The 27,743-nt window shown below is 37.4% G+C and overlaps 1 protein-coding gene across 1 annotated transcript in view; it reads left to right on the top strand.

The window, feature by feature from the left end:
• The window catches only part of LOC134650320 (proteasome-associated protein ECM29 homolog), a 295,370-nt gene extending 283,616 nt beyond the window's left edge, over window positions 1-11,754 (top strand). The window contains exon 39 of the mRNA XM_063505281.1: window positions 11,744-11,754. The gene's annotated coding sequence lies outside the window, so the exon portion shown is untranslated. The remainder of the gene's footprint in view (window positions 1-11,743) is intronic.
• Window positions 11,755-27,743: the final 15,989 nt, after the last annotated feature.

Here is a 27,743-nt window from a genome sequence, read left to right as displayed (position 1 = left end):
AATAAAAACCAGCCAAGTGCGAGTCGGACTCGCCCACCGAGAATTCCGTACTTTTTAGTACGAGTATTTGGCAACAGAAATACATACATCATCGTTAAAGTTTCAACTGTCTAGCTATCACGGTTTATAGTAATAGGGTCCCGTTTTTACCCTTTGGGTACGGAACCCTAAAAACGAATCTTAGAATAAAAGATCTTTAACAATAAATTGCAGCATTAAGTATGCGCCGGCAGAGAACCCCTATAACTTTTTACCAACCGCCTCCTTTAAACGGTAAACCCACAGAACATATTAAAGAGGTTAGAACGGCTATCGCGCGCAGTTAGTATCGGAACCGGTGTCGCCGCTCGTTCCTCTCCACATTTACTAACACTCGCGCAACGATAGTAAAAACTTGTGTGCCTGGTGAATGGATACGCCTCCTATAGACAGATTTGATGTCTGGCTTCTTAATCTGAACGTTATTGTGGCGCAAAAGGCATGTTTACGTTTATCGGTCAGCGCGGGCGAGTATTAGCATGCGAGCGTTTGCTCATAACCGGCGGCGACACGTACCCTGCTTGCATCGCCATTCTAACTTGTTCTGTGGGTAAACCTATAGATTTAATTATCCCATCTATTATTCGCCCAACGGCTACTGTTCCCGCTCAATTGGCCCATATCCACGTCCGAACAGTGTTTACATGTACCTACTTAAAGTATTATTCATTAAATCCTGTATGAATAGGATATCTCGACGCTCAGTCTTACTTAGTTCCTGACCGCAGACTTGAACTACAGCACTGCTAGCGGCAAATGTTTCAGTTAACTGCTATAATTATTAATTTTTAACAGTACAGTCAGCATCAAAATTAGCGTAGCATTATCGAATAGATTAACAGAAAGAGATTTGTCTATACATGTGGAGAAATTAAATTATGACACATACTTTAGAACGCGAACTATACAGATATTTGTATTTGGAAAAGTATTCCAGGTATTCCAGTATAACAGTGACAACTGAATTGTCAGACGTCAACTTTCGACAACCAGAACTACCGCGTTATACATAACTTCATACATGAAGCTGTACGGGAGATTCTGCTTCGGGCGTTCGAGTGGTGCACGTGCGCGGAATTGTTTTCGTTGTTTTTCGACTCAAAAGTCGTTTTTTTGAGCGTAATACCTGTATTTGTCTGTGTTTTTGTCCTTTTGTGCCGTTTAGTGACTGTTTTCGTGATCGTATTGTAAGTATTTACGTTTAAGGGAGAAGGCGGCATCTACTCGCATGTGAGCCAGGTGCCCCCTTCTCCTTGGCTCCGCAAAATGGAGTCCGACCAATTTGATCCAGGGATCCCTGAATTTATTGAACACCCACCATCACCCGCTTACCACATGGAAGTTGAGGATTCACCGGCTGCGGTTTCCCTTGGTCAAATTTTCTCTCTAACTACCCCTACTAAATCTGACGTTGTTTTAAATACCCCGTCCAAAGACCCCAAATCCAACAAAAGCTCCAAAAAAAGAGAAATTGCTGAAATTATTGCTAATGGCTCTGGCTCGGACAAACAGGACGAAACATCTAAGATCCCCCGTACAGAGCAACATTTACCGTCTTTTCCTAAGACACCCACCCCACCTTTGAATACCGCTCCCTCCCAGTCGCTTAGTGTAGCCCCACCTGATAGTCAATCTCCTCCCCTATCACAAGGAACCCCGAACACAGGTTCGGTGAATAATGAATCTCAGTCTTCCCAATCAAATTCTCAGAATATCACTCTGACCCCCCCCTCCCAGTTCCAAACACGAAATGAGTACCTAAACTCAGATAAAGGCCCTTTTATCGTACACGTGGCCCGCGAGGCTTTGGAGGCCGACTCCGGAGCCTACTTGCACCCGGTTAAATTTGGTCAGTTTCTTTTTACAAATGGCGTGACTAATATGAAGGACGGCGGTATAAAAAAGATAGGTCGGAACAGGCTTAGCATCGAATTTGTATCTGCTGCCGGTGCTAATCAGTTTTTGTCCAGCTCTTTGGCCTCCAATAATTGCAAAAAGTTTATTCCCTCCTACCACATATCGAAGACTGGAATCGCCAGAAATATCCCCACAGATTTTTCAAACGATGACATTCCAAATTTAATCAGGACACCTTATGGCTGCGGCAAGGTTGTTAAGGCGAGACGGTTAAACTTCAAAAAAAGAAATCAAGCGGACAACACTACCCAATGGGCCCCGTCAGAGACGGTGGTGTTGACATTCGATGGTCAAATTCTCCCTGACAAGGTCTTCCTTTTCAATTGTGCGTTAGAGGTGGTTCCATATTATTATCCGACTGTACAGTGCTATAAATGTTGTCGATTCGGCCATGTACGAGCTCAATGCCGCTCCCGCCCTCGCTGTTTTAAATGCGCTCAACCACACGAAGGAAACGAATGTTCGATTGATCCTCCTACTTGTCTTAACTGTTCTGGAGATCATAAGGCCACAGAGAAAGTTTGCACGGAATACACTAGGCAACAGCAAATTAAGAGGATTATGGGCGATGAAAGCATCTCATACCAAGAGGCAGAGAAAAAGGTTCCTAAAGCCCGCAAGCCCTATAACGAAGCTGCACAGACAACCTCGACAACCTCGTATAAAAAAACTGTTTACACTAAAAAAAAAGTCCCTGCCCCATCAAACCCTCATGGCTATGACCAGCAAGCCCACAGAGCGCTAATAGCAGATTATAATGCCCCCCAACCCGCCAATGGCGTAATGTTCAGAAATCCTGCAACCAGCTCTAGTTCTTCTCCGGTTGCACCAGCGCAGACTCAAATGATGTCTTTACTCCAGCTCTTGCCTATGATTAATTCGCTCATCTCGTCTCTAGTGTCAACTCTCCAGCAAAATGCTGTCACTCTACCGCCCAACGTTGCCAATATTCTAATGAACTTATCCCCCTTCCTTTCTGGTGGCCCTATTTTTGGGCCTTATGAATATGGCTCTCAAGTTTATTCAATGGAACATCAGGAGCATCAGCCGCAATAAGGCTGATCTCCTGTATGTCATTCAAAAACACAACCCTATCTGTATAGCTATTTCAGAATCCTGGCTAAAACCCGATTCCCATTTCAATTGTCCTAATTATATCTGTCTGAGACAAGACAATCCAAAAGGTTACGATGGCTGTGCCCTTTTGATCAGAAAAGATATTGAATATTCCATTTTAAGCACCTCATCTCACCCTTCGTTTTATATTGTTGCTTGTCAAATTTTAAAATGTACAGTTGTATCTGCATATATACCTCACCCCTCTACCAGAATTGTCGAAGACTTTTGGTCTTTTTTGGAAAATATCCCCGGCCCTTATCTAATTCTAGGTGATTTCAACTGTCATCACACTCTATGGGGTTCTCACCAAAGCAGTGCTCCAGGTCGAAAAATGCTCGAGATAATGGATTCTCTCAATCTGTGCTTGTTGAACGATGGCCGTCCCACCCGACGCTCTGCTCCATCACAGAACCCCTCAGCAGTTGATATCTCCATTTGCTCTCCTTCTCTGGCTTCACTTTTTTCCTGGGATGTCCTGCCCCACAGTTTTGGCAGTGATCACTTGCCTATCATTATGTCTTACTCTTCTGGCTTTAAAGCTCGCTCGGCTCCCGCTCCTCTACAAAAGTTTAAGATAAATAAGGCAGATTGGCCGCTTTTCTCTGTTACTACAGAAAATAAAATTAATTCCTTGCCCCCTGTCTCACAGTCCAACTGTCTTCAATGTTATACTCTATTTTGTCAGGCCCTATTGGAATCAGCAGAAGTTGCCATCCCTCTTAAAAAAAATTCTGCTAACCGTCGTCTCTCTCTACCCTGGTGGGATTCTGAGTGTACCTCCCTTGTTAAGGACAGGAAAGCTGCCGAAAGGGCGTTTTCGGCTGAAACGACCATGCAGAACTATTTAAATTTAAAAAAGGTGCAAGCCAAAACTAAAAAAATACTACTTTCCAAAAAAAGGGATGGTTGGACGAAGTTCTGCGAATCTATTTCCCCTACAACTCATCCTTCCGTCGTATGGCGAAATATCAAAACTTTCCGAAATGCTTGTTCTTCTTCTACTCCGCCCTCATCTTTTTCCAATTCACCTTCTTGGTTGGACGAATTTTCGGACAGATTGGCACCTCCGTATGTGCCTAATCGGTCCGAACTTCCGTCCAACTATACTGATCACCCTGATAATAACGACTTCCTTTCTTCTCCTTTCCATCTCTCCGAACTGCGCCTTGTCATGGATTCTCTTTCCGACTCTTCTCCTGGCCCCGACGGTGTCTCCTACTCCTTTTTAACCAGATCCAGTTCCGCGGCTATCTCTTACTACTTGAATCTGATCAACACCTTCTTTATCTCTGGACTGGTCCCAGACTCTTGGAAAGAACAATTCGTTATCCCGATTCCCAAACCGGGCAAGGACTCTAACCTTGGAGCATCGTACCGTCCTATAGCCCTCTCGTCCACTCTTTGCAAAGTTATGGAGCACCTCTTGAAAAATCGTCTCGATTGGTTTTTGGAAAGTCGAGGTATCCTTCCGCGTTTCCAGTTTGGCTTTAGGAAGGGGAAAAGTGTCACTGATAGTCATAGCATCCTTTCTACCGATATTCGCCTGGCATTCTCTAGGGGTGAGTCAGTGGCTGCAGTTTTTCTGGACATTTCGGCCGCGTACGATAACGTTCTCCTTTCAGTGCTCAGAGACAAAATGTCCCAGCTGAGTATCTCGTCTAAGGCAGTTAGCTTCGTCTGCAATTTGCTGATGTTCAGAACCATTCGCGTGAGATGGCAGGGTGAAGTACGGGCCATCCGCCACACCTGGAGGGGTCTCCCCCAGGGTTCAGTCTTGAGTCCGATCCTTTTCAATATTTACTCTTTTGACTTGCACAAGTCCGTAAACTGGGCCTGCAGAGCACTACAATATGCGGATGATGTGGCAATCTACTGCACGGACAAAAGCCCATTTCGGGCTGCGGATATGGTTAACGGAGCGTTAACATCATTAGGGTCTTGGTTGAACCTACATGGTCTCTCCCTTTCCTCTGCTAAAAGCTCGGCCATTGTATTCTCCAGAAGTCTGACCACCCCACCATGCCGCATAGTCTTTAACGAAGAACCCATTCCCATAGTAGACTCTGTGAAATTTCTTGGGGTATTTTTTGATCGCCGATTTGTGGGGTCTTCTCATCTCTTATACATCGCTAAAAAGTGCGAAAGAAATTTGAATATTCTAAAGGCTCTCTCGGGTGCTTGGTGGGGAGCCCACCCATACTCACAAAAACTCTTATACAACGCTTTTATCCGCAGTCTATTAGACTTTGGCACTTTCATTTTCGAACCGTGTAATAAGGCAGCGCTTACCGCATTGGAACGCATCCAAATGAGGGCTCTTAGAATTGTTACAGGCGCCATGAGACCATCCCCAAACAGAGCCGTTCAAGTTGAATGTGTGGATCCCCCGTTAGATCTAAGACGACAACTCCTCGCAGACCGCTTTTTATTTGGAATTTCTGTCCTTTCCTCCCACCCTCTCCTCCCAAAACTGCGTCTTCTTCAATTATACTGTACTAGTAAAGCATACTGGCACAATAAAGAAAAGCCTAACTTAGTTCGCAGCCTGGAGAGACTAACTGCCCTCAGACCTCCCATTATGAAATCTTCTTCTCTCCCTATGTACACCGTTCCTTTCGAAGCTCTCACTCATTCTCCCACAGTGATAACCAATATTGGCATCGAGAAAGGATCTACATCGGCTAATTCAATTTTTTCTAAATTTGTTCACGCTCGCTTCCCAGCTTACCGGCTCTTCTTCACTGATGCTTCTAAATTAACGGACCAGGGCTGCGTGGGAGCGGCCTTCCTCCTTGCAAATTCTCACATCATGGCAAAATTTAAACTTCCTCCCGAAGCATCTGTATTTTCCGGTGAATGCTTGGCCCTCTTAAAAGCCCTAGAATACATCCTTACACATAAGCTCCCCAAATCTGCTATTTTCTCAGACTGCCTCAGTGCGCTCCAATCCATTTCGCTTCGCCCTTTTAAAAAATTTGCATGCAACTACCTTATTTGCCAACTAAAAAATTTTACGTATAAATGCCATTCAGCGGGATTGGAAGTAGTTTTTGTTTGGATCCCTAGCCACTCGGGAATAGTAGGTAATGAGAGGGCGGACAAAGCAGCCAAAGAGGCTGTCCTTGATGGCGATGACTCCTTCTTCAAAATATACCCACCGGATGTTCTGAGTATCCCTTTTAACTACACGAGGAAAAAGTGGTCCCTCCGCTGGTCCCGGGCTAAGAAATGCTTCTTTTCAGAAATTCAACCATCTATCCCATCCCGTCCATGGTTCTTCAAAAATAGATCTCTTTCCAAAAGACACACTAGTATTATCATTAGACTCAGGTTAGGTCGCGTCTGTTCGTCCGAGCAGTTATATGAATTTAAAAAGAAAGATTCTCCCATGTGCGATTGTGGTAACGAGGTTGGTAATATCGACCATATTTTCTTTAATTGTCCGCTTAACAACAAACCCCCCGATCTATATTCTAATCTACCGAAACTTAATGTGCCGTTGCCTACTAACATGGCTTCCCTTCTATATCTAACTAATAATAAAAAACTTATGTGCGTCGTAAGCAAATTCATGGCTAAAAACAACATAAATCTATAAATGTCCAAGTTAGAGATATATATGTACATATGAAACATATCTATTTATTTCAACGTTCCGACAAATTGGTTCTAATTTGGTGGTGGTAAATGTTAAATTGTGTATGTCGTATTTTGTTCCAGGTATTACCCTCTTTCATGTTGTCTTTCGGTACTCTTGTAACCTACCCTCTTGTCAGCCGTGCGAAGCTCGTTACTCGATTTTGGCAGAATTGTGCTTAACTGCGCGGTAGCCATAGACAAAAGAGTGAAGTGAAGTGATGAAGCTGTACAGCCACATCTACATCAGCTTTACATATCTACATACGTATTATGTATGATTAATCATCATCTTCCCCGCGTTATCCCGGCATCTTTAAAAAAAGTAAAACTGTCAGCCCCATTTTTGATTTAAAATTTCTAATCTCCATACAAAATAGTAAAGTAAATACATGTGTGTGAGATTTCATTTATTATTCGTTCCATTTAGGTAAGTACTTACCTCTATTCATTGTTCAAAACCCTAACTTTCAACAGAAGCCTGTTAAACTAGGTACTTAATAGTTCGAAACATGAAAATTAGTAAGGGAATTTAGTAAACTACTAAACTAATAGTGAACATGCAGTTGTTAGTTGTGTCGTGGTTAGCGACTCAAGGGCTTGGCTAAATGGGGTAGATAGCACCCTGTACCGTGGTTATACTAATTGGCTTAATAACTTTGGCTAGTAGGTACTTATGTACGGTATATTGGCTTAAGTATAAGGGTATGTACTTATCGCAATTTCGGTTAAGACGCAAATGGAATTAATAATTTGGATGACTCACATGAAAATAGTTATTGCTTTTAGAAGGGGTGTCAAGTTTAGGAAAATGGCGTTTCATGTATGTCAACTGCAGTTGCATTTTTGTTGCAACATTACTGTGGCGGCGTTGAAACCGCAGCTGTGTCTATCAATTTCCTTGATAAAATGAGTTGGATTGAAAGTCATAATCGCGGCACTAATGTGGCGCCAAACGTCACTCATTAACAAGCTTTTATTAGGTCGACCTGTATGTAACTAACTATGTAATGGAATCTAAGGTAACTAATTTAACCATCTTCCAAGGATCGTAGCGTCATGAAAATTGGCAGCTGTATGTAGTTCTGATGACAATACAATAATATGGTACTGTCGAACTGATCTGATGATGGAGACAGGAGGTGGCCATAGGAACTCTCGACCTGTATGTAACTAGGTAACATGTAATGGAATCTAAGGTAACTAATTTAACCATCTTCCAAGGATCGTAGCGTCATGAAAGTTGACAGCTGTATGTAGTTCTGATGACAATACAATAATATGGTACTGTCGAACTGATCTGATGATGGAGACAGGAGGTGGCCATAGGAACTCTGTGATGAAACAACGCAACCTAATTGTGTTAGGGGTTTTTAGAATTGTCTCGATGAGTATTAGTTGTCTGTCGTAAGAAAAGTACAGTCAGCGATAAAAGCTTGTACGAAAAATTAAATTTTTGCCTAAAACTTATTTTATCAAGGAAATTGACAGATATAGCGGCGTCATCAACATTGCTGCTGCCAGTAATGTCGCAAAAGTAATGCATCCAAATGTCACGTTAAAGGTCACATTCAGATTGTGACTGCAGCAGCGTTACTGGTGCAGCGAGTAGCGAGAATAGAATAAAACGGTTTCTCATATAACCACAAGATTTTCTTAAGCTTTAAACGATTACCTGGAAAATCAATCCTGAATAAATAAATTACCGTCAATTAACGTGTATCTGGGGCTTCAAAAACACGCTAGACTTAACCGTTAAGTTGATTTGCTTGATATTCCTCAACGTTTATCTAAAAAAAACCTTATTCCAATTTGAATAAGGTGGAGTCTCAGTCGATATAACCGGTTCATAAGGTTTTGAGGATTTAAGTAGACTGAGCTTTAGGAGATTAACGAGATACCGTTAGAACAAAGTTTTCAATTACCTTGATATTAAAATTGCATCTACGTTGTCTATTTACAACCATTTTCAAAAACGCCGATCACTAGTTATAATTTAAACCACAGTTACTTAAACAAAGCTACTAAACTGAAAAGGAAATTGATACATTTTGTAAGCCTAATGTTTCTCAATTAGATACCTATTATTCTTAGGTTTATTATACTGGAGAAAACTGAGGTCAGAGGCCAACAAACTCTCATTAGTTTCTTGTTTCCCTACTATGCTGATGAGCGTCACTATTTTTAGATCTGGCAATGTTCACTCTACAAAGTTTTGTGGCTATATCGCATGTAAGTATAGATTTTTTTTCTCGTCTCTAAACATCTATAACTTGTAATATACTGAGGATAAAAATGCAGGTCTTGTTTATTTCATAAATTATTGTCTTGCAAAGTCGAAAACATGCATTATATTGCACAAAATAGAGATTTAATAGCGTAAAATAATATGCTATGCCTGCGGCTCACAACTGTTCCGAACAGTCTCATTAAAAGCATAGTCTAGTGTCCGAAAAAGTGGGCAGGAGGAAAAAACAAAATGATTCACGTTATTTCGCTGTCAAACATTGGTTTTGTAAGACAGTGAGAATTTTGAACGTTTAGTAGGTTAGGTACTATTATATATTGGTAGGAACTAGTAGGATTGAGGCTTGGACTTATTGGACCTCTAACTCTGAGTGGCTCTCACCCTGACGTGACGCAAAGTTTTTGCCAATTTCTTACGAATCTTAACGAGCTAAGCCGGAAACTTGTAATTGGATTGTATTTTAAGTACCTACTCACTCCCAAAAATTTGCGAGTTCGTAACATTTTACTTCTAAAATTGGTCGTTTCTTTCATATCTATTTGGAGAATCTGTATTTCAATTTAAAAAATGTAATTGGAATATTCAAGCCTTTTTGTGCGGACTTTCCAGTGAAATTTTACTGACAATCGTAATTGAATTAATTGGTAAGAGATTAATAAAAATCTGGACGAAATGATTAAGTTCAAAGCAAGGGAGTATCTAACAATTACATTGGGCTAAGAGCTGTGTCCACATATTGAATGTGACAGTAGTTAGCAGCTAAACCAGCTTTACTTTAGGCTAAGCAAATACTATTCCACGGCGCAGCAGCAAATTGATTTCGATTAGTAGTGTAGTGTAGACAATTAGACATGGCACTATATCGTAGGACGGTGTCAGAAGCTTTATTAAAAACATCTAATGATGAAATATTTATACGCCTTAGGGTACCTCAAAAGGAAAAACGGAACCCTTATAGGATCACTCGTGCGTCTGTCTGTCTGTCCGCCCCCCCCCCTTATCCCAGAAACTACTGGGTCTAAAATTTTGGATAAATTACACAAAATAGGTCTACCTATAGATGACAGGAAAACTTATTAGAAATGTGCAGTCAAGCGTGAGTCGGACTTAATGTACGGAACCCTTGGAACGCGAGTCCGACAAGCACTTCTACCATACATCTATTTCCTTCACATCAAATTCAAACCCTTTGATAGTATGTTACATAGTTGAAAAGCGTCAAACGATCCTTAAATACGCAAGTTGTGATCTTCATTAGACGATAGTCTCAACCGACATGCTCTTCATGTTACAATGTGACCTTTTGTGAAGGAGGGCGAAGTTGAAATGGCTATGCAAAGCAGACCGGCCGGCCGTCTCCCAAATGGCGAAGTTCGAAACTTATCGAAAGTATCAAAACGTTGCAGCTTTCCTAACAAAAATACGTGGAAGAAATTGCGAAATAACTTTAAGGTTTTCTTGATATTTGCGAATGTAAGTGTGCCGCATTTCGAGCTACATTTGGAAGTCGAATTTTATATTTGAGGTTCGGTTTGCTGAAAGTCGCTACAAATCGAACAACATACCAATTAAGCAGCTGAGAGAATAATTCAATATACTTAAGCGATATTTAATTTACATACTTACTCGAAATAAACGAAATAAAAACTGACTGGTAGTATTTTGGAAAGATTTTTATTGCTGAGTTTATAAAGATAATTCGGATACGTTTTGGGATCAACTTGAATTTTATGAGCCTTCTTATGTTAAATATATTTTAATGCAACAAACAACGTTTATTGAAATTTTCTTCTTATTACTCGTGAAACCAGAATATAAATTACCAGTACCGAATCCCCTGTATTTAATGAGGCCTAATTGAATATACTTAATAGGATCCGTGTAAGAATTTTACACAACCGAACTCAAAGCGGAAGAAATTCAAAGTGCCATCACAAATTCAGGGGCCTATTCTAATTCTAATTAACGTATGTCACACACAGCAATTCCAGTCCTAGAATGTTTGTTTAATAATTTTAATATATAAAGACGGACCGCGCTTAGTTTTCATGCCAAGTACTATGTTAAGTATGTAGCTTGTATGGGATATGTATGCATAATTACTGGCAAGTTTGTGCAAAGTTATAAGCATCCCTATAGTATAGGTAGTCTGAGAACAATATGTTATGTTTATTCATTACACTCGCCCAACAACGCCAAACTAATAATAATTAATTTTGTAAAGATGTTCAATTTTATACTTACACGTATTTTTTGGTTGATATTATATTATGATATTGAAATTATGTCACCCTCTGTGCATTTAAAGAAAGAAAAAGCATTTATTAGCACAATAACATAAAACTTTTTTTTTATTAAGTAGCTAACTACCTATGTAAGTAAAAAGAATTACAAAAAGAATTACACAAAATTACGAGTTGCGCTAAATGGTCCTCACTCAGCTAGGTGTCGCGGTATGAGGTAACTATTTATTAATCTGTGGTATGAGCCACATGGCACACTCCGCGAAGCTTATTTTCAGTAAGGCCCAGTGGATGGACTAGGTGGCACTGAGTAAATGGATTATATGCAAATTATATGGACATTGCAATTACACCAATGAATAATTTGTAACTATCGTAGCTACCAATATCAATCCGAGTTAAATATTAGTATGTAACGTTTCTCAAAATACGTGAGTACGCATTAATCAGTTCAGATTTAGTAAATTAGTTACATTGACAGTGTATATGTATGTATGTTATATTGCACATACAATTAAAAACACGAGAAACACAGTTACAGAGTAAATTAAATACAAGAAAGGCGAACTTATCCCTGTATGGGATCTCTTCCAGTTACAGTATGTCGTCCGTTATACAGAATATCTAGGAGACTGAGCTTTGCTCGGAAAACATATAAAAACTCAAAAATGCGCGGTTTCCCAGAGATAATACCTAGCTAGATCGATTTTTCGCCCCCGAAAACCCCCATATAGGTAGTAAATTTAATCGAAATTGTTAGAGCCGTTTCCGAGATCCCCGAAATATATATATATATAAATAAATAAATAAATATGCAACAATTGCTCGTTTAAAGATATTCGATTATGAGTTTGAACATGTAAATCCACCGCGACACTGTGTCCCCATATAGCAATGGCGATTAAACGAATTTTCACGTCACAGAGAACAGCGTTTACGCATAGAACAACGCCCATCTATTTCATGAGATAAATTTCTCGAGCAATAAACGCCGCTAAGGAACTTTCGTGACGCTCGGCGATATATTAACGTGCCTAGTACAGGAAAAAAGAATGTTCAAGTAGGCATGGTGAATTATGGACGACGATGTAATGCGGAGTAGGTAATATTTTAAGGAGCTGTGTTTACCGAAAATAATGAGTTTTTAGTTTACATTATGAAATATTTGAAACAATGCCGTTTTTTTTCAAGAATAATACTTTTCAGTCCTTTGAAGAACATGCTGTGGTCGCTTTAAGAAACCCTGACATATTTAGTTCAAGGTACAAGATTAAAAACATTATTTTTATAATAATAGAAGAATGATTTATATTAATCTCTTATACATACTATTAATATGAATTAATGAAACAATTACCTAGTATCACTGACAGGGCAATGCGAAGACGAAAAAATACATATAAGTAACGTAAAGTAACTTTATATTTTTGTAGCATATAATGTTGTAATTTTATAATACTTATACGAATTTCTGTAATGTTTTTTTTAGAGAATTTCTGAATTTTGCTCATGTTTATTCAGACAGCAATTACTCTCCACAGAGTAGCTAATTAAATGTGGTGGCAGCCCTACGTCGTACAAAGTTTAACGATCAGGTCAAATTAATTGTGACCTCATTCGTATCCTCACTCAATTAGCTTAGGGTTGTTCCAAGATATTTTTTATAAAAAACAACGGGTTGCACTCCGGGAGTGCCGGCAGAAGTGAAAACTCAATGACATTGTAACAGTTTTTCTATCAGGTCACGTGTCCGTCTTACGTCTTACGAATCTTACGGTCACGTGACCTGTCGCGAGTAAAAAAAAATCCCCATTACAAAAAGTGCACAGCGCCGCTAAAGCTACACAATATTATAATAATTCTACTTTTAAATTAATATAATGACAATGACGATGACGTAGTAAATGTGAAAAGGTTTTGCCTACAATTTTTTATTTATTTATAAATATTTTATGATTTGTGACTACATATACATAATTGTGAAATAATATTTATTATAATAATAAAACGGCCAGACTTAATCCATTCAGCGCTAATGCCACTATGAAGCATCTTTGCTATCTACATTCAGGGAAAACTATCCAACCTGCTAGGGATCAGTGTTATTTGTTGAGTGAAACGGCCCACCACTAGAACATTCTTAACATCTGGTGGAGACACGGGACACTCAACGCAGTATTCGTTGTGGAACTTTCGCCAACCCTACATATCTACGGTAGACGTAGAAAAACAGTTCCGACCATAACTCAGCGTTAAAGTACCTAATATTAAGGAAATTGATGGAAATCAGTTTTCGCGTAATCCGAATATTATTAATGTTTAACAAAGTAGGTATTATTTATGTTTTGATATTGAGTTATTTTGAATATTTTCTATAAGTATTGTAAATATTTATTCACTATACTTTATAGAATAATAATTAAGTATAATAAATACTTTGTTAGCATGTTAATCTTACCAAAACAACATGAATACTTATATAACGTTAACTTTGAAATATATCAAGGTGAAGAAATCTATACATTATGAACTTGACTGTAATATTACCATTTTAATCGATACCTAATATAATGTTAGCCTTTGTTACACTATCTTATTTAACGTTATGAATAACTGAGATGAGAATGCGTCATTAATTACGGACAACATTGCTTAGCCCAAAATTATTAGGGTGAAATCGGGGTCGTGTAGCAAGAAAGAAAAATAAGACTTGCCATTTAATTAGGAATACAACACTACAGTTATACACTACATTAATAGAGTATCCAAATCAAATAAATGGATATTCACTTAACGTCTGGCACCTTCCATCTTTTGATCGGAATTCAATAAATAATTGGACGAATCAAATGAAATGCTAATGAGTGGATAAAGCAAATGCAAATAGATTTCGGAATATTTATTAGGTAGCTCGGAGATAGTCGCTGAGATTTTAGGCAGCAGGGCTACTAAGATTGAATCATTTTACGGTTTAGACTCACTTGTTTTAAGTCACTCGCGCGACATGTTTCGGAGAGCCTAGGTCTCCTTTCTCAAGCTCTAACAGTGCGAGCAGCGCACATGTCGCGCGAGTGACTTAAAACAAGTGAGTCTGAACCGTAAAATTATTCAATGTTAGTATGTCCCACACGTCCCACAACAGTTTAAATTCGATTAGGACTACTAAGGTTTATAGAAACTCGATAAGTGCGATTTTTAATAGTTATTTTTATCTCCAGGTATTACAGGTTGCAATATATTAGTAGAAGCTATACCTCCTAATGCATTTTTTTATTAGTTTGAAATTGTATTATTTATTCAATAACAGACCTAGTATGATTAATACGTTTTCCCCCAAACGATACGAGTAAATAAAAGCGAAAATATAAATCCTTATTGGTAGCCTTTCAATATCTCAAACGTTATTAAGAAATTCTTTGAATACGCATTACAAGATTTATTTATGTACCTGACTAGCCTACAGCGTATACTCATAATAAGCCCCTTATAATCTTAATTCCAAAAACTTTGAACGTGATAAAGTATAGAAGTTCTAATCTTTATTTTGAGTAAAATACAGGTATTTCAGATATTTTGCTAATGATTTGTAGCAAATTGTGTAGCAGCTGTACGGCGCGATTCGGAAAATGAATAAGAGCTTCACTAGATATGAAATAGTAAAGATATGTGACGTTACACGGCAAAAGGTACCATTGCCCCGGCTGAATATTGGAGCGGCGTTAATAATAGCGTAAGCCCCAGCCGCCATAAGGTACCTTTTGCCGTGGAACGTCACATATCTTTACTATTTCATATCCAGTGAATCACTAATTCATTCTCTGAATCGCGCCGGTAGTTAGTATTCGTATTTTTTGGATCGATGTAAGCCGCGGGTGTCAATCGTCTACGTTTCGTAGCGTAGCGTAGTCATCTCTCTCTCTATTCATTCTTCCAAAACTCTTCTATATTAGTGCGACAGAGACAGTTGCGTTTCGTTCGCTACGGAACACGACTGGCACGTTGGTAAGGCACCTTGAAAAGAATCTAGAATGAGCAATAAGCTTAGAAAAATTACCGCATTTTCTTCAAAAAAAAGAACTAGAAATGCCTGATTTTTTATTTTATTAATGGCTGTATTCCTTAGAATTCCACATACAATACAAAAGATACGATACGTATTTGCATTCAATAATACACACATTTTTATCATTAATAAGCCGGGAGCTTAAAATCACGAAAGACCCATGACCATAGCTTTTTACTCAGTCCTTCATTCACACTAGTTCATTCTTGTATTATTTCTTGACGCCGTAGGACTCTTTATTATCGAATCAATATATCCACCCAATAGCAAATAAACAAAACAATATGACTATTATCGGTCTTGTTAATAATGTCATGATATACGGTTATTATGCCTCTAATGGTTGGCAACAGATGCGCCGGCAAACAGTTTAGGAACACGGGTATCGTTGCTCTATTATATACTTTATACACGACGTAATCATAACAAAAAAAGCCTCAAGAATAGGTTTTTAAGTAGGTAAGCGATGTAAGCCACCATTTAGTGTGAAGAATCAAAGTCCTTGGTACAATCATTTTACTTTTAATTTACTCCAACTACTTACTTCTACGTACACTCTTAAACAATCTTAAGTTCACAAGCAGTAACCTTCGTGCTAAATTTAGTGTTACTCGTTCCAGCGCCAAGCGAGAATGAATCTTCCACCCCATGGTACGTTATATTTATACTTTTCTATCATTAGAATTGGCGGGTAGGAGAGAAGGGTCATTTTCGCGAGTACCGACAGATTAATTAACAAATATTCGGGTAAACACTGATCATATTTTCAATCACTACCCACTGAATGCCATTAGTTTCTCAAAATCTTATGAAATATCACACTCGGCCATCCGACTGCGTGCTACCTCCGGTGCACGATCAACAATAATATCACACTCGGCCGTGTTGCCTAATTCCTTTCCAATCCTATTTTAGATAACAGTAGTCTGTTTATACAATACCAATACTCTTCATTGTACACCTGATTACAATAAAATAATACAAAGAATTACAGCAACTCAAATAGAGGTAAACTACAAACGGTAATTTCGCTAAAAATAATTTAAACAATGATTTAATTTATTCATGGTAGCAGGTATTGCAGATGTAAATGTTACTTATTTATTCTTCAGACTAATATTAATGTTACTTAAAAAGGGATATTTAAAGACTTATTTACACTACAAACCATAAAAAGGTTCACGAAATATATGTACATTAATAATAAAAAAAAAAGAAAGAGGTCTATTATTAACCACACTATCGACCCCTTTACTTTACAACATCATAAATCCTCAAACGATTAGTCATTTTAGCTACATAATCATCATACTTGTGAGTTGACCAGCGCGTTATCGATTGGCTGATTATGATGTTTACCTTAATTACACGTAGGATTATAGACACATTACTATCAAGCAAGGCAAGTACCTATAGAATAAACCCAAATTTATTGCATTGATTTTAGTACTGTAAAACACTTTTTTTCAATTAAGTTCTCTAACAAACATGGTGCGATCACCAACATTTAGCCTGATACATTAAAATAGAAATAATGAAACAAACTTTCACAGCATTTAGCAATTGACATCGATAATTAACTAATCTCTTTATATGGTCGTGATTAAATTTACTACGTTCAAATTTTAGACATAGGAACTGTTTTATGGAAATAATGTTTTAGAAGCTACGTAATTACATTAACGGCTTAATTAGGCATAATGTAATTAACAGTTGTAATTATCTAACGTTTTCTCTCTGAAATCAAATTAATTTGGTCACTTACATCATTGTAACCCTTCAAGGGTGTACGATTACAATACTAGCTACAAACTTGATCATGTGAGCGTGGCCTTGACTCCCGCGGTCCTTCTTCGTAAGAGTCATCAGAGAGAAGCCACCCACGTCAGCGTCTCCTGTGGTGACGACATCTGTCTTTAGGCACCTCACGTTCGGCTGTCGCAGTGTTCCGCGTCATCTGTCCACCGTCGCTGACCTCATTTTTCCCTGTAATTAAATTTCAGTGCGCTGCATGATTGGTTGTTAAAATATATTTTTTTTTCACCCTGCACAGCATACCAATGCTTTACCGTATTTAAATTTAGCACTTGTACATATCTACTTATAGCGGCTATAGCATATCACCTACACAAGGAAAGTGATTCTTTAGACTCATTGATCAGACTATTTATAAACTTTTTGAACTTTTTGAATTTTTTGAACTTTTTGAACTTTTTGAACATTTTGAACATTTTGAACTTTTTGAACTTTTTGAACTTTTTGAACTTTTTGAACTTTTTGAACATTTTGAACTTTTTGAACTTTTTGAACTTTTTGAACTTTTTGAACTTTTTGAACTTTTTGAACTTTTTGAACTTTTTGTACTTTTTGAACTCATAACTTTGAACTCTTTGAACTCTTTGAAACTCTTTGAAACTCTTTGAAACTCTTTGAAACTCTTTGAAACTCTTTGAAACTCTTTTAAACTCTTTTAAACTCTTAAACTCTTTTAACTCTTTAAACTCTTTAAACTCTTTAAACTCTTTAAACTCTTTAAACTCTTTAAACTCTTTAAACTCTTTAAACTCTTTAAACTCTTTAAACTCTTTAAACTCTTTAAACTCTTTAAACTCTTTAAACTCTTTAAACTCTTTAAACTCTTTAAACTCTTTAATCTCTTTAATCTCTTTAAACTCTTTAAACTCTTTAAACTCTTTAAACTCTTTAAACTAAGCTCGTACAAAATACTACATCCGTGGACTCTGGCAGCACACCTACATGTCCGCACTCATAACAGCACATCTACATGGCTGTAGACTTTCTAGCTGCGCACTACATGACCGCACTCATAAACAGCACATCTACATGGCTGTAGACTTTCTAGCTGCGCACTACATGACCGCACTCATAAACAGCACACCTACATGGCTGCACTCATAAACAGCACACCTACATGGCTCGACATATAATCTAACTAAATAATCAAAGCGAGCACACATAAATTGGCTCATTAGACATTGGGTCTAGCTATAACATACCACCTCCAAACCTACATGGTACCAGTAACATATTGGTCTTAGTATCCATTTGCAATGAACCCAATAACAAATCTCATGTGGTTTGTTTGTCCTGTTCCCAATGATACCTACCATACAAAACATATATATTTTTATTTTATTTATCCAAACCACTTATCATAGGATCAAGCTCTAGTGTACGCAGTATAATATTAAATATACGTAGGTAATAACGTGGCAACTAGATCGTTCTTCGCGTACTCAGGTAATGAAACATCAGGTTCACGAACAACATAGCACTTACAAGTTAACTAACTACACCATAACCACCTACATAGGTAACTAGCCATTAAATCTGGTTTTAGGGTACCGCCTACACGATATGTTACGATATGTTCCCATAGGTCATATACACAGACAACAGTTGTTTATCAATCAACGCTAGAACAGGTAGCTCTATTATTTAATAAAGCTGGAGCATTAACAGACCGCGCGCGTCGTGTGCATAACCCGCCACCAACTCAATATTCTTACAGCCGGTGACCGAAACAATAAAAATTGTAAGGCAACTCAAAAATAAAAATAGTCTTGGAGTCGACGAAATACCGCCCGTTCTTATAAAGTTAGCACAGCCACTGACAAAACTGATTAACCAGTTATTTAATCAAGGAATATTCCCGGACTTACTTAAAATATTCATTATTAAACCCATATTTACACACGGTGACGTAATCAATCCAAACCAATATCGTCCTATCGCACTCTTACCCGACCTTATCTTAATAAATCGAGTCTAAGACAACTTTTTCGTAAAGTGCAGCATTTTATCGTTTACCTTTTTTTATCAATACATACAGAACATCTAGACAACCGAACACATAATTTGGGATTTTTGCTAGCCATGACATAAGCGTATGAAAAAGTATCACACGAAATCTTACTCTGTAGATTGTACGGGATGGGAATACGCGGCACTGCGTATAATTGGTTCAAACCAAATCGTACCTCGGAAACCGTAAGCAATGCGTCCAAGTACACTACGTTGATAAGGAGGAATTAAAAACTGTGACATCAAAATCGCGTCATATTATTTGCTTAATACCTACTTCAGGGAAGCGTTGGTGGATGCCTACTATTTCTGACATATACCTGTTAAAGACCTGCCAAAAATACTTAACACAGACACAACCTGCGTTATGTTTGCTGACAAAGCCTCTCTATTGTTTAGTAGCAATAACAACTCCGAATGTAGGTCACAACTTCAGAACATTTTTAGTTCCGTACCGAAATGCGTCGGTGAACATAACTTAGAAATTAACTTGAAAAAGACCAAAATCATATAACCCACCCACAAAAATAAACCATTGGAACTAAGTTAGACACTGCATCATGTAATATTGAAGAGGTCGCGGTATTCAATTTGTTAAGTATAGCCATAGATGCGGGCATGAATTAGAAGATCCATATACAAAATATTAAAACGAAAATGTGGAAATTTGTATATGCTTAACATACAAAGAAAGAATACACTTCGAGTATGCATTATCTGCATACTACGCGTACACATGGCTTCGGTACGCTGTAGTTCTTTGTGGTGATAGTGTCGAGGCTGAACAACTTTCTATAATGCAGAAAAAGAGTATTCTAATTATGACGAATGTGCGTAAAGCAGATAGCTGCCGTCCGTACCTTGTTCGTTACAAACTATTAACACTGCCCTGCATCTATATTTTGCAAGCTGCTCTTCTTGTTCGCGAAAACCCTCATTTATTTGAACAAAAACAGGATAAGCAAACTATCTATCACGAACTTGCAATTGTGTAGAAATGGTCCACATTACACATGTATCTTAATAACTAATAAAATTCCATAGCTAATTAAACAACAGAACCTCCATGCGATCTAGAAAACTAAATTACAAAAATGATAACTAGATAATTGTTACATATTTACCGTAACTTCTTTTTAAAATGCGTTTTTCAATTAAAAGACACATCCAGATAACTATAATCTTTAAAAAACATTATTTTGTAATGTATGTGACATGAACTTTCTTGTAATTGTATCATATCTTAATGTATTACTAATTTAGGAAACTTTATAGATTTGTTAGTACGCATGATGATTAATTAATTCTATTTTATAATGACGTCATAGATTGATTTACTGAACTGTACCACAGGACGTCATGGACCGACCTACTGATCTGTATGCAACACCTTAATTATAATACATGATACATGACTTAACAATCAATAACTGAAATGGATATTTCCACGCAATACTTTATCAAGGTGTCGATCTTTGCGGTACAGCTGCTGATCGCGATAGACTGCTCAGAATGCAAAAACGTGCCCTTTGTATAATTGATGGCAAACCCACTGACTATCCTGCACAATCTCTATTTAAAACACAAAATATTAACTACTAAGTGCTTACTGTATGTTTGTCAGAACAAATATACACTTGTACAAGTGTAGTGCATCTAACCGTAGTCGCCCAGCTCGCAGGTTGCCTGTCCTGCTCGCTCCTAAATACCGGCTCACGAAGTCGCGTAAGTCGTTCAAGATCGTGAACCAACAATTTATAATTCAGTGCCGACTGGCATAAAGGAATCAAAAGTGACAACAATTCAACAAAGACTGAAATCATTACTTCTAAAACACGCTTATTACTCAATTGACGAATTTATATTATCTATGCAAAACGATCACTGATTCCAACACCTCGTATTGAATGGGGTTCGAAGTTCTAAGGGTTGCCTCCCATTATTAATTACTTAATTACCTACTATATCATTTTAACTTAAATTGAATGACGATGCAAAATGTAATTATTTTACCAATAAAAATCTGTATAACAAAGACATTAGGGTCTGACTATGGTACACCACCTACATGGTGACTAACTTCATGCTAACTACACTATTACCCACCTACATAGGTAACTAGACATTCGATTTGTTGCTATCCAACCACCTACATGGCACTCATACATAGGTACTAATGACAACGTGTCAGCATTTATTCATTTCAGAAACCAATCAAAGGCGTTATCATGTATGGCTTTACTTATTAGATCATTTAGCTCATACTATGTAAATAGATTAAGTTCAGTATTCGAAAGTCACGTAAGTATATAATATACATCATGTAAACACTTTCAATTTAACGACGGCATAACAACCGAGCACTTCTGTATATGGGCTTCACAATATGGGCTATTAAATTTAAATTTAAAACCACTGTTAAATAATACTTCCTTTAATGACACTAAAGTTACTTGCCTATAACCGTACACGTACAATTATACATGTTTGTATCTTGATTGCTAACGGATTCATTAAATATTTATCCAAATCGTATTCATCGTATTCAATTTTACTATAATCGCGATCACGTATCATCGTATATGCCTATGCTCGGCAAAACATCGACATTACACAAATAAATAACCTACTACTACATTGTACACACGAATTGTAAGTAAGTATTCAAATTCTAAGATACTTGTAACCACGGTCTTATCTTATAACATGGATCTTGTAAAAAAATAAGGTTCACTCGCTCAATGCCTGTATCGATTTTGATTACCACCAGAATTCTAAATTATGTAATAAGTCTGCATTTGTTACTTTAACTTGACCATGATCGCGTATCTACACATTCTTAATTAGGTTTTGAGATTACAAGCATTACAACTTAAAACTTACTACCATAACGTCCGAGTATATAAAACATGTATATATATACTAGGTACTCACACGTTCTAGTCCTTTTGTGGGCGCCGTTGATCCACCGCTTCTGACTTGTGAAGAATCAAAGTCCTTGGTACAATCATTTTACTTTTAATTTACTCCAACTACTTACTTCTACGTACACTCTTAAACAATCTTAAGTTCACAAGCAGTAACCTTCGTGCTAAATTTAGTGTTACTCGTTCCAGCGCCAAGCGAGAATGAATCTTCCACCCCATGGTACGTTATATTTATACTTTTCTATCATTAGAATTGGCGGGTAGGAGAGAAGGGTCATTTTCGCGAGTACCGACAGATTAATTAACAAATATTCGGGTAAACACTGATCATATTTTCAATCACTACCCACTGAATGCCATTAGTTTCTCAAAATCTTATGAAATATCACATTAGCTTTAAGAATAAGGAACGAGTTGGTAATTTCGGAGGCCGGGCCAATCACGAATTTGAGATAACTTCAGAGGCACGCGTGCGGTCTAATGGATGCCGCACAGGCGTACACTGCTTACATAGGTTTTTACATAAAATACTTTCATGGGTTCATACATAAAATCATATTCGTGCTTGCTATCAAACTTTGTTTTTTTGTAAGTTTGCATTAACAGGGTTAAATTAAATCTAGTGTCCGACCGAAAGCGGATTTTTTGCTGAAACGGAGTCGGTTCCGAGCCCGAAACTTTTATAAGTAGACGTGTAAAATCATCATGTTTTAGACGTAGGTATGAACAATGAAACACCTACAATTCGTGCAAGTGATATAAAAATGGTTTGAATTCACTTATCATTATAGAAAACTAGCCGGCGGAAAGATTCGGTAGTTTTTTGGCCGAAACCGAACCTTCAGCCGAAACATGGTTTTTATGACAAAACCTGCCAAAACCGCAACTTCGGTCAGACAATAGTCGAATATATTTAATGACCCGTTAAGTATCCCAATGGCGCATGGAATACGCCAGTGTTTCAAGAATATGAATTAAATGCTAGATTACAGTGTACCATGTGCCACGCCGACACTTCACTTAGTCACGTACTCAAAGGGTCTGGCCCGAGAGAACCGCAACCAAGATCAGACGCGTCAGATGTTTGGAATCCTACATGATTCGATGTCGAACCTTTTTATTATAAGGATAAATTCGTGTGAAGCCCAAGTGGCATTATTTATATCTAATGGCCTGATGCCACCAGATTCTTTTCTAGCTTGAAAAGGAGCGGTATTCATATTTGAAAATCGTCGTTTTTCTAATTCTAATTGATATGATATGGCACGATCGCTCGCGCTTTTTGGTGCGCACGAAATACACTGAAAGTTATGTTATTAGGCATTTCGTCCGCGCTTACTGTGCTTTCCCAGAAATTTAATTACAAAAATATACCCTAGTCATTAATAGGAGCCTATCATATTTGATGGCTTCCTTCAATTGCTCCGGGGTCTCAAAAAAGGGCTGGGAATGATCTTTCAGTTATTATTTATTAAATCGGTCCATCCACCTGCTAAAATCAAGGAAGTACAGTCACCACACGGGATTGTTACGCCATTTAGGGTCCTAGCTAAATTGGTTGTTCCATACATACGCTAATGGAATGTCCAATTTAACTAGAACCCTAAATGGCGTAACAATTACGGAACGTAACTGTACATATATACGATCCATGAAAAAACTAACTCTTTTAAGTCTGTTCAAAATTAATTAATATGGTTTTATTCTAGTCTAACCCAAGTCGTCAGGTTCTTATTCAGTATCTCCCAAGTAAATCTAGGTTATCTAAGAGACATAGTTGCTGTCACTAAGTTTTATTGGCGGCACGTTTTGATGGTCTCCTTATCATGCATGCGGCCCCAAGTTGGCCCTCATGAATACGTGAGATCGCCATCGCTTTAAATCATTTGAACCAGCTGTGAAGCGGCGGGATTTCATAGTCCTGAATTGTCCCTTTTAATCCTGAAAATATCTCTATGCGTTACACTGACTTGCTTTTTCAACAAAAACAAAGCGAAATTATTTTTAAACTGAAATATATGTCATGTACTAAGAAAAAGAGACCCAGGCCTCCAGTGCCCCAGGCTGGAATCGAACCAGCGTCCTCTGCTATCGCGGCTGGTGCCTGTTGCCATTTGCCCACCGGGCCACGGCTGCATAGGTCGAACTTTTCCAAGTATATCATATGTATGCACTTCTTACTGAAGGCTTATGGCGCCTCCTGAAATTAAATTATTTTTGTATTGAGGAGTTTTTTCACTGAACCAGATCGGAGATTTGATAAAATGTTCGTTTTTTTTAGCATTAGAAAGAACTCCACAGAAGCAAGCGTGCAGTTATTACCAGGCTCTTTAATTGTTAATAATTATTCAATTATCTAATGTAGCATGGTCAATACATATAATTTACTTCAAATTATTACCGCTAAAAGTGCCGGATTTGGAACCACAAGCTTACTTCTGCGAAGTTCTTTCTAATGCTAAAAAAACGAACTATATATATATATATATATTTATAGTGCTGGCTTTTAAAAACATTCAATAGCGATCACTTTTCACGTTCGTCCTAACAAAGCAAGCAGACGTTCTTATTAGATGCTCTTCAATAAGGTTTACGTGACTTAGAGCTGTATTGTACGAATTCTTTTGTACGATACAACAGGGCAACTGCGGGAATAGATAGCTGAACATAAGTAATATAAGATCGTGTTCTCTTATCAATAGACTTTTGGGTACATTTTGAGAGTAGATATAATTAGTACTTATCATTGCTGCAAAAACTTTGAAAGAATAAAATGTGTGGTATTTTTTAAGGTTTAACAGTTTTATTCAACCATTGTCAGTATTAAAATCACCATCATTTTCTAAATAACTTGCACACACTTTTTTGTTTTTTAATCCGAATTATTTTTGATACAACACGTTTGCACACTTGTTTGTGAAAATTATCAACAATATATAGGTATTAACCATCCTGTATTTTTTACTTATTCCTGAAATAATTCTTAAATATTGTTGAACAGCAGAATCCGTTTTAAATTTTGATGGTTAACTATGGCTGCATGCAGCTAACTCTCATAAAAAAGCGATCAATTAATTTTTACTAATTTATTTAATACCAGTACTGTAACGTACGTATACTTTTCAAGCACCATCTTCAAACAATGACCAAACAGCGAAAAATATAAAAAAGTATCAAAGGAAATAAACTCAAGCGAGAACTACTAATTGAAAATAACAAACTTTATTCCCAATGCCGCGTGTGCCAAACAAAATATAACAATACCACACAATGTATCTTAGAAATATTTTCAAAGTAAACAATCATAGCTGGCGATATTGCCGCTATTTTTAGGGTTCAGCAACTGCGATCAGTCTACGAAGTTCGAGCAATAAATAGTTTATCAACTTCACTTGGAAGTTAGATTAAAATACTTCAGGCAACACTGCCGTACTCTTTGATTCTACTTTATTATGCACTTGGAAATGCTATATTTTACATATGTAAAGTGCTTAAATAAGACCCTTACAATAGGTGTAATTATCTGCCTTTTTCTATCATTCTTGTTTAGTGGAATGACACTATATCGGACATGGAATAACCGCTTTAATTAAATATGCATGCTATCAATGCTTCGATTCTGTCAAAACTTGGGGCTACCGCGAACATCGTAAAGCGAAATTTCGTCATCCATCTCTCTTTCGCTCTTGCATATGCGACCGATAAAGAAACAGACAACGAAGTTTCGATTTTAGATATCAGCAGTAGGCCTTCACTTCACACTTCAATCACTACGTGTGCACAGCATATAACATTTGAGAAGTTCTGTTAGATTATCAAGTAAATTAATAAAATACTTCAATTATAAATTTCACTGAGAGCACCTTATACATATAGGTATCTATGAAAATATGCAAATATAACGGTTTTATTACTATCTATAAATTGTTACTGAAATCTTAAGTTCAACGCATATCAAAGTACAACTCAGTCAAAGAATTAATCCTGCTGAAACAAGCGCGGTCGTAAATATTTTTACTGCTTCAACGACTGAATTCACGTGAAATTCACACACCGGGATGCTCGGTGTTGTTTTAAACAGGTCAAGTGCGAGCTCCCTGAAGGTTTTAGTAAACCTGCCTGCATGTAAAAAGTTACTGTTTGCATGTTATTTTTATTATAACTACATATAATATTTAATAACGGATCGGTGCCCATTAATATGGTGCTTACAACAGCGCTCAATATCAAGAAACCTAGTCAAGAGATAATCGTTTATAGAAAACGCCAATCAACTATTAAAATAAATTGAAATAGTGGAAATACCTGTTTATTATTTGTAAGGCGTAGTAAGCGGCTATCATAATTTTGACGAACTCCAAAAGAGAGATTTCGCCACAAAACTGACAGTTACACGTGACTTAAACAGATTTTAACGAGTTTTAATCAAAATGGCCAAAACAATGAGTAGGAAAAACGCATATCGAAAACTTTCAATGCTCGAATTACATTGGATAAGCCTGAAAATGCCATGTCAATTACTGGAAACTTTCATAGAAATTCGTTCATTAATTTCTGCGATTAGCATCGACAGATCGACATAAGCATTCACGTTTATAGTATTATTATGATAATTTTACGAAACTCTGTGGGTTGTTCCGCCAAATTTACTGAAATTTGAATCTAAATGACAATTCAACGCAAATACTTTTTGCCGCCATTTTATCGTTTTTGTAGTTTAACTGTCTAAACGGTACGCTTTTTATGCGCCCACAAAAGATTGCTTATACTGGAAATTGGTCTTCTAAATGGCGCGATACAAACAGTTTGTTCTTCAGGGTTCCGTGTTAGATAGAACCCTCTTACTATGCAGCGGTTTATCTGTTTCAATGTCAGCGACTTCTTTGCATCAAGATGTCTATCAAAGTACACACTGGTACTACATGTTGGTTCTAGTTTCTACAGCTGATCACAAACTGAACGCAAAGCGTACCTATAAAATGTTTCGAGTTTCGACACCAACCTACACACGTGTGTGCACACGGCGACTACACTTAGGTACTCACTAAAAATGTTCTAGCCACAATGTCTGCAAACTGTTACCACACGAAGAAACTAAAACTAAACACAGTCGCAAACTGTGTATACTAACTGTAACGACACGTTAGTCTTACGACACTTCTGGGATTAAGTTACTACTTTGAAAATTCTGCGACCAAAATAGGAGAACCCTCTATTTTGCGTGTTTCTACATGCAATTGACTGTTCTTTTTTATAGCCAGGGCAAAGGCTCAACAAACTGAATTTATACCATCGAAAGGCTTCCGACCAGCGCCATTAAATGATTCGTTTTATGAAGGTTGGGCTTGGTTTTGGTCGTGTTTAATGAATTGCCTACAGTATTAAGGATTACAGATTACGACCAGCCTATACCTTTTTGGCCAACTGCCTAAGGAGGGTTAGGGTTTTCAAGCGTATGTTATAATGTATGTGCGTCTAACTCTTTAGTAAGATATACAACCTTAATCGTTTGACGAATGACGCGTCAAAAAAATCTTTCTTCTACGTTTTCCTAATCAGAACATGATACCGAATATGCCCTTACACGGATCCCCACTATTTTTGTTACACCTTGTATATATAGTCGAAATTTAAATTAGTAATACATGCTAGTCATCCTATCTGTGGAATACAATTTCGCATTCTATTTTTCAAACATAATTTCAATTATTGAACAAATTATCGCG

The sequence above is a fragment of the Cydia amplana genome, chromosome 8 (assembly GCF_948474715.1).
Source record: "Cydia amplana chromosome 8, ilCydAmpl1.1, whole genome shotgun sequence".
Lineage (NCBI taxonomy): Eukaryota > Metazoa > Arthropoda > Insecta > Lepidoptera > Tortricidae > Cydia > Cydia amplana.
This window is presented reverse-complemented; position numbering and strand designations above follow the sequence as displayed.